This window comes from Nicotiana attenuata, unplaced genomic scaffold, assembly GCF_001879085.1.
Source record: "Nicotiana attenuata strain UT unplaced genomic scaffold, NIATTr2, whole genome shotgun sequence".
Lineage (NCBI taxonomy): Eukaryota > Viridiplantae > Streptophyta > Magnoliopsida > Solanales > Solanaceae > Nicotiana > Nicotiana attenuata.
In genome coordinates, this window is record NW_017670835.1 from 132,573 (window position 1) to 146,083 (window position 13,511).

The window sequence follows — 13,511 nt, forward strand, 5'->3', positions numbered from 1 at the left end:
TTCTTTGTTTTTTTATTGGTGGAACATTTGGAGGTTTACCCCTGGTCCCATTTGGGGGTAATATTTTGGAAAATCTTACCCTTAGTCCATTTTGGATTTTTTTGTATAAGACAATCAGGTTAGAACTAAGTTCATACTTAGTTTTAACCAAGTTATTATAATATCATCTTCTAAGTTTTTTGTTCAACTTCAATGATATTTTATTTCGAGTTTCTTTACTACTCTTTTATTATGCACTAAAAATGCTTTAATACTTCGTGACTTTTTTAAACAAGCACGATTTATAAAATAGGGCCCTTTTATGAACGATACTTAATGAAGAAGACATCTCAACTTCATAATGGTGTAAACATATGAAAGAAGAAATATGAACACACACGTTTCTTTGAATAACTTTGAGGAAAGTTTTGTATCATTCAAACTTTCAAATTATATAATACTTTACATGTATTTCAGTATCATCTATAACTCTTTCGTAACTGTTTTCTTTACAACAGACTTGTGAAAAATTCAAGGGTATATCTTGCAACCCATGATTAAATATTGCATTTAACATAAAAATTCTTAAGATTTTGAAATTTACATCCACGAGTCTATTCTTCACAGGTTTTTGAATCAAGCTTGCGTTTTTGGCTCGTGACTTTGCTCTTAACATTCAATTTGTTGGGTAGACCTTTGACTTGAATTCTGATTTTTCTTGTCTTCTTTGCCTTCCCCATATATATATATATATATATAGGAAGGAGTAATCAAGTGCTCGAGATTTCATATATATATACATATATATATATATAGTCCCCCAAGTGTTTGAGCTTTGAAATATGAAATCTCGAGCACTTGATTACTCCTTCCATGTGGTCCTTTTTCTGAAAAAGGAAAAAAGCACGGGACTCGGAGGTATATATAATTTAGATGATGACTGCTTAACCCTTTATATTTCCATCAGGAAGGTTACCCTAGATCGGGAATTATGTTACTTCCGCGTGTCTTTCAGGTCTAATATCATCATTTGGTGAGGGCTAGCTTTTTGCCTATTATCTAAAATTGTTAGTATAATTTTAACTGTACAAAATAAAAATCGTAATTGAGCGATACCTGACCGTGGGTATTTCTTTTGCTTAGAAATAGTATTTCTTCAAATGAACAACATTCCAACTCGAGGGTAGAACCTTGCCATCCATGGTTTCTAACTCGTAGGCACCTTTTCCAGCGATACCTCGAACTTTATAAGGTCCTTCCCAATTTGGATTTAACTTTCCTGCTCTGGTTGTTTTCGCTGATTGGAAAACCTTTTTAAGAACGAAGTCCCCAATTTTGAAGTACCTAAGGTGAGCCTTTCTGTTGTAGTATCGTTCTATGATTTGCTTTTGTGTTGCCATCCGTATTAAAGCTGCTTCTCTTTTTTGTTCGAGTAACTCTAAGTTTGTTCTTAACTCCTCATCCCTTGACTCTTCCGTTGCCAATGTGAATATTGTGCTAGGCTCTCAAATTTCAACTGGGATCAAAGCTTCCGAACCATATACAAGTGAAAATGGTGTTTCTCCCATGGCTGTTTTGTTGTGGTTCTATAAGCCCATAACACTCCTGGTAATTCCTCAAGCCAATTCCCTTTTGATATTTCTAATATCTTCTTCAAATTATTGATGATAATCTTATTTGTTGACTCAACTTGTCCATTTGCCACGGGATGGTAAGCTGAAGAGGTTATTCATTTGATTTGCCAACTTTGAAAGAACTCTGTGATTTTCGAGCCTATAAATTCTGGGCCATTATCATATACGATTTCCTTTGGAACTCCAAACCAGCATATAATGTTTCGCCAAATGAAATCGTTTACCTCCTTTTCTCTTACCTGCTTGAATGCTCCTGCCTCTATCCATTTTGAAAAGTAATTTGTTAACATTAATAGAAACCGTACCTTTCCTTTAGCTTGTGGTAAAGGCCCTACTATATCCATTCCCCATTTCATAAATGGCCATGGGGAAATAACTGTATGTAATAATTCTGCAGGTCGATGCATATTGTTAGCATATCGTTGACGTTGGGCGAGCTGACAAGGCTGCTATAGTCTATACACCTAAAACTAAAAGCCGACAAGGCCACATACAACCCAACTAGACATTCTGTCTACAGACCTCTAATAGAAATATAACTGTACAAAGACGGGACTGAGCCACGTCATACCCATATANCCAAATACCCAACTAGCTGCTAACGGTACCAACTACACACGATCCACAACCACTACATAGCCTGAACATGAGAACTCCCAGTCTCCAACTCCATATAGCACACGAATCACTATACCTGATCCCAAATTCCGCCGTATGAATACATATTACACCTCGAGTACCCAATCATTCCACGAAAGATATTCTAAAATTCCCCTGTGCCATCAAACAAACTCAGATATCAGCAGTCGATCTAGCAAGAAAGCACCGCAATACTAGCATAGTATTATCAAATCAGTCTAATCACATTACCCTTTTTCCGAGACATTTACTCTCGTCCGATTAGCAGTACCATTTCCTTGATTACCTGAGGCTACCCGTTGCCTAAGAGTCTTATGAAATCCTTTTCAGAACTGAACTGTAACTTACCTCATCAAGAACTTTCGCTGATCCCATCTGGAAGAAAATAATCACACATCCCACGCTTCGCATGCCCGTAGAAAGATATATACATCTCCAAACCACGGTAAAACCCAACAAGGACTCTCTCCCAATTACATTTGCACAAGCTAAACTGCCAGGACTGAATCCTTCTACCCCAAACCAAGCTAAGCAAGCTGTCAGGACTCAAAAGTTTTGCTGCACAGTACCTGTAAGGCTCATTATCTGAACACATACGAAGAATTAAATACCTTCACCATACCAACTCAGTTACTATAACCTATTCCATTTATCAAATTTCCCCTCTGATTCCTCATCAACTTGATATTCCCCCTTGCTGTAGCACCACAATACCTCAACCCAGGTTTACCACACGAGACTCGAACATAAGACCACACTGTCTAAGACCCATAAGCCACTGAATACTCTCTCAAATGTTCCCAGAAGTACCACATTCCAGAATACTTTACTTGAAGAACTTCCTGCGAATCTGAATTCGTTACCATTACTTTCCAGATACCGATACATAGGATCCCATAATCAACATAAAAATACCACAAGCCTTGACCCTTTTCCAATGAAAACACAGTCTCTACCCACATACACAACCTTAAGACACCTGATTGCTACATGTAGAATCTTGAACACATTACAACCATTCTCGAGAGTCATTTACTCCTTATTCAAACTGCAATTTACCTGATCAAACGGACATAACCACCCGTGCCTCATTAGCACTCTAACGCCGGAGGATATGATCTCATTCCAATACAAACAAACATCTTCCTTCTCTGTACACTAAGCATTCTTTATCAACAACAGCTCAAGACATCCTATTAGTTTCACACATCTACGAAGCACCATATAACCTTTGTCAAAATTTTGCTTCACTCGTGCCATCCTCGGCTCAATTTCTTCAACCAGAACTGATCCGCCAGCATACCTAGAAACGGAACCATCATAGCACATAACCGTGCGATCAGCTAATCAACAGCAACCTCCCCAACTTGGCTCGAAGCCATGTATCAGGACACACTCAATAACCCATAATACTTTTACTCTAATGATGCCACAATATCATAGTGAGATTAAACTCAAATCATCTACTAGTTTGTGAAAACACAGATCATCTAGTACTGAAATCCTCTGCAAACCTCGCATTCATCCCCACATCAGCTGAGTCCACTCTCTTAAGTGACCCAAATTTTCAAATTACAACACGTACCTTTCAATTACACATGAGATCTTCTAACGTACGCATAAGGATCATACCACTTAAGAACACTCCGCAGGGGATAACCCACCTGCTTCGCCTCAATTTAGTACTTCAGCATACCTTCCACCATCATATACGTTACACAGTCATTAGTCTTCCTGAGTCTGAACTCATACCGCCACATGTATTGCACTTTACTTTCCAACTAGGAGACACGAAAATATTCTTCACGCGCCCATAATTTGGGCTACACACAAATCACAACAGGAATCGAACACTTATCCGTTCATCTATTATCCAACAGACTTCTTCGTCACTATCAAGTCATACAGATACATCCCGCAGTACTAGCATACTCATCACATGGATATTCAACCGCCATTCCGGCTAATAGGGACAATACCGAACATAAAAGTTCATAACACTTGCTCACACAATCAGCACCTTGGTGCTCAAGCCATAGGCAAAGATCCGGCCTCAAGTCCTCCAGACTGGCCCAACATACTCACGAAGATCACGTCTCGCCCCTTGATCGGGGAATCGCAAGCCATCGAGGCACATATAATACTGAGCGCTCACGTGCGCATACAGACGTGTGGAAGGAATTTAAAGAGTTATATCACAAGCTGAATCAAACACGCACGATAAGAATTCCAAGAATGTGAAGTTTTCCTAAAGGTTCTGCAGCCTCTCGAGGATAAATACAGACGTCTCCGTACCGATCCGCGAGACTCTACTAAACCTGCTCATGACTCGTGAGACCTAGTAACCTAGGCTCTGATACCAATTTGTCACGACCCAATTTCATAACCCGATCGTGATGGCGCCTCTCGTGAAGACAAGGTCAGCCAACTAACCCAATTCGTCTCTTTAACAATTATTAAACATAAATGAATGGATAAATACGACTAAATGGCATTTATAACAGATAATTTACAACCCTACACAGCCCGACCGGGGTGTCACAAGTCACGAGCATCTAAAGAAATCTGAACACAACTACAAGGCCGATAATATACAAAATAAAATTTAGAGTCAGAAGACGAAGTCCGGTGCCGCGAACGCCGGCAGTCACCTTGCTCAGCTACGGTAACAAAATCCTCAATCAGCTCAAACCCGCTAACGGGTAACAAATACCTGCAACTGCACGCAAGGTGCAGGGAGTAAAGTGAGCACTCCGATCACACTCCTAAGTTACAAATCATCTCCTGGAGCTACCCGAACCATCGGAATTCATATCCGAGCCCTCTAACTCATAAGTCAACGTCCAGTTGACTTTTCCAACTTAAGGCTTCTTAAAAGAGACTAAGTGTCTCATTTCTTATTAAAACCACTTGAAATCGACTCGATTACACAAGATATGGATAATGAAGCAAAAGGAAGCTGAAAATGGGGAAATCGGAGCGGTAACTCATGAGACGACAGGTCGGGTCATCACACAATTGAGAGAGTATTCAATGGCCTATGGGTCTTAGACAGTGTGGTCTTATGTTCGAGTCTCGTGTGGTAAGCTTGGATTGAGGCATTGTGATGCTACAGCGAGGGAGAAATATCAAGTGGATGATGAATCAAAAAGGGAAATTAGATAGATGGAATAGCTTGATAGTAGACCGAATCGGTATGGTAAGGATGTGATTAATTCTTCGTATGTGTTCGAGGTAATGGGCTTTTGCAGGTATTGTGCAGCAAGGCTCTTGAGTTCTGACAGCTTGCTTAGCTTGGTTCGGGTAGAAGGATTCAGTCCTGGCAGTTTAGCTTGTGCAATGGAATTGGGGGAGAGTTCTTGATAAGTTTTACCGTGGTTTAGAGGCGTATGAATTGCCTATGGGCATGCGAAGCATGGAATGTGTGATGATTTCTCTTCTTGATGGGATTGATGGAGAGTTCTTGACTAGTGGAGTACGTAGATATTTGTGGTTAGGAAGGGAGATGGAGTTCTCATGTTATACTAGTGTGGTATGGTATATGCGATATGTGGTGGAGGATTGGGATTGGTGTGTGTAACGTTACGGTTCTGTTCATAATGGAAAGTCATTAAATTCTTAAGCAGCACGGGCAGCTACAGGTGATTAAAGAATCGATCTTCAAATGATTAAGGAAAATGGTGTTGCCAACCATAGTGATTCGACGGGGGTATATGTTCCAGTAAAAGGGCAATGTGATGTAAACTGATAATACTTCGGTAGTGTTGCAGCATTTGGGATCGACTGTTGATATCTGAGTTTGTTTGATGGCACAAGGAAACATTAGAATACCTTTCGTGGGATGATTGGGTACTTGAGGTGTGATATGTATTCGTACGGCGCAATTTGGGATCAGGTATAGTGATTTGTGTGCTATATGGAGTTGGAGACTAGTAGTTCTCGTGTTTAGGCTATGCAATTATTGTAAATCGTGTGTATCGGCACCGTCTAGCGGTTATTGGGAATTAGAGGTCCGAGTGGATCTTTCTTTGCTTGGTATGCCAGACTTTGGATATGATATTGGATTGTAGACTGGTTGTCTTAGTGTTGGATTATTCTAGACTATTGTACTACGGGCTATGCCGAAAATGCCACGGGTTGAGTGGCGAGGTGCATTGGATTATGTTCTTGCAGAGTGGTATATATTTCAAAAAATTTCAGCGGACGGCTGAGAAGGATTGCTTTCCTTAATAGGGCCTTCGCGACGGATGTCAGTGCAGAGGTTTCTACCATTGATTCAGTTCCGGTATTGAGTGACCTTTTCGGATGTGTTCCTTGTGGCCGGGCATATTTCCGGGCGAGGTTGTGGATTTCGATATTGAATTGGTGCCGGGCACCGTATCGTACAGCTCCGGCAGGAGTTATAGTAGTGGAAGGAGCAGCTCTAGGCTTTCTTGGTATTGAGTTCGTTGGCAGGCCAATGTAGCTACGTATTTAGCTTGAGTTAGCTTGGTTAGTCTTGAGTTGTATTGTTGAGGGACAGGTGGATTTGATCGATATTGAACTTGTTAGTGATCTGGGGAGATCTATGAGTTGTTTTCTTTTCTGTGCTGTGGGGCATTATGATTTGTTGGTTATGGGCACACGTGGTGCAGATCTATTGGGGATTCATATTCATGGGGAAGTCGAGCGGGAAGAGTAATCGGATGTTGCTCGATAAATGGAGTGTGAGTTATGGCCTATCAGGTGGCGTGTCGTATGTTGTTTATTCCACCGTGGGTGCAATGAATTGCCTTGGCTTCAGACATCAAATTTGGGTGCTGTCAAATTTGATCATAGTGTCTTGAGGTGCTCCATGTGTAACAGTGTTTTGGATAGGATCACGCATTATAGCGAGGCTGCGTTGAGTTATGACCTTTCGGGTAGATTCAGGGTATTTTTATATTTCTAATGATGTGAGACGGGTCTCAGCCTTGTGTTGTGATGATACTAATGAGCTTGAAGTATAGCTCTTTTGTTTGAGTTATTTTCATGATTTGAGTATATTCAGGTCGTTTTCTTGTTTGGGATGGTTATTATGCAAGTTGTGGCTTAGGCCTGTGTTGAGGTATCACATCACCAGAGTGGTGCGTGGGATTCCGAGGTGATCAGTTAGAGTCATTAATGAATACGAACAGAAATTGATTGCAGCTTGTTAGAGAGATAATTATCAAGGTATGGCCCCGGAAATCTGTTGTGATATTAGTCAAAGGAAGTGGCTTAATGAAATGGTGGATCTGAGGAATAGTTACGATTTATGCGTGTTTCATCTTGTTGTTGGCAGTATATGGAAGTGTTTGGAATAAAGACTTTAGCTAATAAAAGGTTTTTATCGGTATTTGGTTTTATGGGCAACTGCTGTAAATAGAGGCTATCATTTCGAGTGTTTGGATTAATGTGGTATATCATATGATTTCACCTGAGGTTTGCAGGTGATGGGTTATTACAGGCTGGTTCGGATTTATTTCTGGGTATAGATGTGAGGTTCTGATCTTGTGTATGATTTCGGGCAGGCAGTGGTGGTTCTACGATTTATGGTCTTGATGGACTGTGAAATTTCAGCTATGATGTATTAATCGGACGCTATGTGAGATAGGGTGACGTGGGATCACCCCGGGTATATGCGTGGTAAGGTTATTCCGCTGTTGGTTGGCTTTCTAGTACAACTCGGGTACGCTCGAGGACGAGCGTTTGTTTAAGTTGGGGAGGATGTGACGACCCGACCCGTCGTCTCATGTGTTCTTCTCCGTTTTCCCCGTCTATTGCTTCTTCACGTTTCGTTATCGTATGTGGTGTGTGAGAGTTGATTTGGATTGGTTTTGATAAGAAATGAGAACACTTAGTCCTCCTTTAAGGAAAGCTTAAGTTGGAAAAGTCAACCGGACATGACTTATGAGTTAGAAGGTTCGGATGTTGATTTTCCGATGATTCGGTTAGCTTCGGGGGAGTGATTTGTGACTTAGGAGCGTGGTCGGAATTGATTTTGGAGGTCCGGTGTAGAATTAGGCATTGAATTTGGCGAAGTTAAGTATTTTGGCGAACTCCGGTTGATAGTGAGATTTTGATCCGAGGTCGGAAATGGAATTCCGAGAGTTTGTTGTAAGCTTCGTTAGGTGATTTTTGGATATGTTGTGTAAAATTTCAGGTCATTCGGACATTCGTTTGTCGGTTTTTGATCGAAAGTGCATTTCGGAATGTTTTGAAGAACTTAGGCTTGAATTCGATGAGATTTGATGGTTTTAGCGTTGTTTGATGTGTTTTTTGATGATTGGAACAGTTTGAGTGATGTTATGGATAAGTTGGTGCTTTTTGGTTGAGGTCCCGGGGCCTCGGGGTATTTCGGGTGGTCAATCGGCCATTTCTGGTCTTATATGTAATTGTAGGTTTTTCAGCTGTGTTGTTGCAGAAGTGTTGTTCATCGCGTTCGCTGGGGGTGTGTCGCGAACGCTTAGAGTAAATTTGAGAGGCCTGGAAATGGCCTTCGCGTTTGCAGCCTTAGGAAGCGCGTTCGCGATGAGGAGTTGTGCAGACCATCGCGTTCGCGAGGACTGCTTCACGTTTCGCGTAGAAGGGGCCTGGGGCCCTGCCTGGTTTGTGCATCGCGTTCGCGGTTGGTCGAACGCGTTCGCTTCGCGTAAGAGGGTGAGCTGGAGCATCCGCGTTCGCGGACCTGGAGTCGCGTACCGCATTGAAGTATTAAATAATTGGGTGGTTAACAGGATACCTTTTACGCGATTACTAATTGCCGAAGCCGGCGGGGTGTGATTGACCGGCGTCGCGATCCACGTGTAAGGTTCTGGGTCATTGTTAGAGGCTTGTATTCCGCTATGTATGGCGGTATGCTTAGCTCATCCGGGCGGACCTTCGTATTCCTGCGCATGTAGTTATTCTCCCGGACTTATTTTTCCATGTTGACAGTAGATGGCTTTTTGGTAGAAATTGGAAGAGGATTTTTGACGGGATTAGATCTGGAGGTAGTGTCGCTGAGCACTCAGAAACGTCCAGTTTTATTGAAGAATCACTCTTATAATCATTGGAAATGTGGAGAAAAATCTGGAAAGGAGTAAGGGCAATGTTGAAGTTTTTCATCATTTTCAAATTGGCGATTTGTAGTTTCATTTGAGCTCGAGATTTGGGACGTCTCTTGATTGTACGACCTCTTGGCGAGTATGAGGAAATCCCGCTAATGAAGATTCATAATTTTTGAGAAGGCCCCGGGCGCTGCGGGTTTTGCTAGTGTTTCGGAGATTCCTTGCAATTATTTCGATTGTTTTCGACTTGGGTATTGTTCAACCTTAGCATATTGTGACATAATCCGCTCTGATTTTGGGTTTAAGATTCGACGCGCGTGGAGCGCGCCCGATTTGAGGAGGGCACAAGGCGTCGCGAGCATAGGGATTTTCGCCGGTTCGAGTGTAAGTAATACTTGTAAATGATGATCCTGAGGGTTTGAAAACCCGGATTTGCAACATCATAGTGCTGCTAGATTCGGTCGAAGTGCACTTCCGCACACACGCCCAGGGGTCAAGGGACCGCGTAAGGGGGTAGACGCCACCTCCTGATTGGGGGACTGGCCTGAGACAATTGCCGGTTCAAAGTCAAGCGCGGTCTTCTCACGTCGAGAGATTCGTTATCTGCGTGCCTGTAAGTCTAGACAATGTCACACTCTCACTTGATATGCTATCCGCGACGCGGCTCCTAGGCCAACGCGAAGGCTTTTCAGGCTCTCATTTACTCTACGCGTTTCACCCACCCGGACACACCCCAGCGAGCGTGACCACGTTCTGCAACAACACAGCTCACAACCTACAATCATAGAGACCAGAATGGTCCGTACTTCGCACACCGAAAACACCGCAACCGGGACGCTCAACCAAGCAACATCATCCATCACACACTCACCACTCAATAACTTGTTCCAATCACAAATACCCTCACAAACAACAACGCTAAAACATCATCTCATCGAAATTCAGCCTAAGTTCTTCAAAAACTAAACTTCCGAATAGTCTGTCGATCAAAATCTCCCGCCGCCGACCAACGATGTCCGAAGACTGATAAATTAATAGTTGTAATTGAAATTTGGGAGTTGATGCTAGAACCACTACATGATCTGTCATGAAAAAAGTCTAATCGCTAGCGATCTAATCGGAATGCTGAAGAATCCTATATTAGCTGATTACTTATCACTATTTGCTCCATGACACTAGCAATATATAAAATGATTTCAGTCTTGCTAAGATTATAACCTAATGTAGTTGGTTAAATTGTCCGCAAAAGTCTACCTGTATTGAGGCAGCGGTCTGACAGTTTAGATAGTACATAAAAATTGCAATCAGGAGTTTTATTCGGTGTGATCTGTTTTGAGATTAAATAATTTTAATCTATATCTTGAAACCATAGTAGCCCAGGAATGCTTAGGTTTCGCCGCGAAATTGCTTTAAAAAAATAACCTCAAGGATACTTAGAACCATGGTTGCTGAGACTTCGAGATGGCTAATTCAGTGGGCCTCCTTGACAAAGGCTACACCGGTCTAAACCTCCAAATCATTGCGACACGCTCCTATTGTCATCACGCCTCACTAAGACACTCATGCCGCATCGCATATCAGGTAATGCTATAACTTGGCAGGCATAGTCAGCTGTAACGGAGACCATCCTCCGAGCTGACACTGCACGGAAGCCATGCCACAGTGGTATCTGCACGCAGAGGATGAGTCCATCAAAATATGATAAATAAGGCTGCAAGGACAGCTCGAGCGGTCAGAGTTGCAATTTGCATCTGCATCAATGCTTAATAGCCGGTTTCCTGTATGAGGAGTAGCATACACCGTGTCATGAACATTGAGCACTCTGCATTTCTCATGCATTCATGCTACTAAAAACCTGCACTGTATTCACCAAGACAGCTCCTGGTAAATATACACTCACTAGCGATGGCACGTAGTTGTGCCCCGACGGGGACTAGCTTATGATGCTGGACTTGGCGGATTATGCGTGAATATTACAGCAGATACCGTCATTGCATATGACGTGCTAAAGTATAAAAGGATCAGGTGTATTCAAAAAGAGATGTGTTTTAAGACTGAACCGAGTATATTCACATCTTAAAGAGATCGTTACACGTCTGTGACTGTTTTCTAGAAAAGGTTTTACTGTGCGCGGAGTATAGTATAGAGACATGATGGGGTAGTCTTAGGATTCTTGCCTCTGCGAGGTGTATTAGTGTTAGTCGTTACTGGTCAGTCAGCTCAGATTGCCGAAGTCACCTGCACACTATAAACAATACTGACCGCATCTCGCAACCTCGCCCTGAACTAGCAGTATGCGCTTGCAAAAGGTCACGCGGCAGAGTATGTTACTATATATAGCCGAATTCAACAAACCCAGCCACTGAACCTGGTAACGCTACCACGCAGGTATAGACCTTCGGAGGCGGATTGAATGGTACCCAAGTTAGTTATCTAACCGTAGCTGAAGCATATCGTCACATAAGGTGCGTCGACCGTACCAGCAGTTACTCACTGCTATGACCGCGATGATTGTCTTTGTTCATTTTCAGAAATTCTTTCCTAGTGATACAATGTACGCGGCCGTGTTAGTTTATAAATATCAGTGGTCGCTATTTGAGTAAATCGATGCGATACTATGTGAACTCTAATCTTCAACTTCTCGCACGTGGTATGTAGTTAATAAGAGTATCGTTATTCTAGTTATAGGTGTTAGGCTCTATATGATTAATTATTGAGTTAATATATGTTGAGTGAAGCGCAATGACATGTGTGGTAGGCTTTGGGCTCCGATTGTGTCTTCACAATCCGAGAGGCCTGCAGCTGCAGCAAGACGACGGTGCTAAGTGGACTTGGTGCGTGACAATCATTCTACGCTCTGTATGAGCATCGCACGTGGTTAACTACTAGTCACTGATGATCATCGCCGAACGAAGCCGAGCGTGTAAGTGTGGTCGAAGGAAGTCATGGACTGCCATACCTCGCTCAGCTACGCGTCTTCAAAGCATGTCACTTGGCTCCGTACCATAGTGAGTGCATCCTCAACACATCAGTCGATGTGAAGGGTGTATCAATCCCTCGACATAACATCATGCCAGTAATTTAGACGTTAAATCGTGGCAGTATAGGTTAAGATGAATAGTCCTCTTATTAATACAAAGATCGATGATGTCAGTATTTCCTGACTGGGCAATGGCGCTATACTGAGGCAATCACAACGAGCAATCATTGACATACGGCAGTCTTAGATGGAACCAATCTTTGAGATGGTGAGTGTCTAGCTAGAGAACTTCAGACGTTAAATCTCGTCATACTTCTCTGCGAAACAAATAAGGAGCTAAAGAACAGATCAGCTCAGAACTTACCAACGAATTTAAATCATCTAATGTTGTTATGCTTAAACAGTACTCGTTAGAATTTTAGAATATCGTAGCATATATCACTATTGAAACCTTACAAATCGTACTGTCTTGACTATTTCCTCAAAGATGCCACCAATTTCATTTGAAGTCGCTATCTTTCTCCTTTGTACTATATCAATCTATGACACGATTTCCGTATGTGCTTAATATTATCTCATTGAATTTTTATTATCTGGTCTTCTAGCAAGATTTACTGCTATATCAATTTCTCGTTTCTGTATATTTAGCTATTTTGATTAGACTCTTATATTCTTGTATCCATGCATTTATTTTTCAGTGGTTTCTAATATGAGGGTAATGCGATATTCCAGTAGCTGTTGCATGATCGAACTCCCGGATGGTACCATCGGTGGTCCAAATATTCAGGATACTACGCATATTACCAACTAGGGGGCGGGGTCATAACTTGTAAAATTCATATCCCGGACGGTCACACAGCGCCTAAGCCAACTCCTAAGATGAACAGAAATATGAGTGTCATAATACAGAATCCAATTAAACACGAAAACATAGCAACACTAGCGCTAGAAGGCGATAGCTCTAGACCAAAATGAGAATACGAATAGAACGAAATAATAGCAGTCTTAGAATTCTAAACAAGCAAGCTCGATCTATCTGTTCGTAAAGTGTAATAAGACTAGTCAGTAAAAATAGTATATCTGTGAGCTGGCCACAACATTAGCGACGGTGGAATGAGCGAAGTGTTGAGAGGTGGGACAAGGGCTTAAGGGGCATCATGGGGTGGCGAGTCAGCATATCGAGTCGCGGCAAAACGCGCTCTCACATTCGATATAACACGAAGCATACGT